We start from the raw sequence: 748 nt of genomic DNA, 5'->3' as shown, positions 1-748 counted from the left end.
ATCAGGACCCCTTTGTGCTAGACACCGGATATAACATGAATAACAAAAACCTGGTCCTGGTCCCCCCCGCCCCAGCACTTCCAGTCCAAGTAAACCAAGTCCCGTGCTATTGCTTATTTTCTTCGGATGCTCCGAGTTTATTTAGACAAGCACCCCCATAATTACCCAAGTCATTACCTGCGGACCAAAGCAAAACCTCCCTGCTGCTAAATTTCAGAAGGGATTTAAGGGTCGGAAGGGCAGCCTGGTGGATAGCGCACTGGGCTACAGCTCAGGACACTTCGGGTCTCTCCCTAACGCAGCCACAGACTTCCCATGAGACCCTGAGCGCCCTGATCTTGCCTGGGTCTCTCTGTGTTTCTGTACGAGAGATGATCATGTAGTGCAGACCCAGACGGCGCAGTGTGCAGAGGAGATGACATGATCACATATACATATGTATTTATTACAGAGCAACTGCACTTCCTTGGGTGGCAGCTGAAATAGTTGATAGGCTCGTGGGGAGCCGTGTGATTTGAGGAGGGCTTGGAAAGAGGAGAGGGTGGGTTCCTAGAGAGGTTTTTCCTTCTCCTTTTAACAGCTTCTTGCAGCCTCCCTTTATTAATAGCGGAAGTATTAGTATCGAGTGTGCTGCAGGGATGCTGTGCAGCCCAGGGTGATGCTGTAGTGTCCGGTGGGAGGGCGGGGAGGGGGGCAGGACTGTAGCATACAGAACCCCCAGGGGAACCACAAGCTGGTGAGTTTCTAT

Source organism: Mauremys mutica, chromosome 11, assembly GCF_020497125.1.
Source record: "Mauremys mutica isolate MM-2020 ecotype Southern chromosome 11, ASM2049712v1, whole genome shotgun sequence".
NCBI classification, from domain to species: domain Eukaryota; kingdom Metazoa; phylum Chordata; order Testudines; family Geoemydidae; genus Mauremys; species Mauremys mutica.
This window is presented reverse-complemented; position numbering follows the sequence as displayed.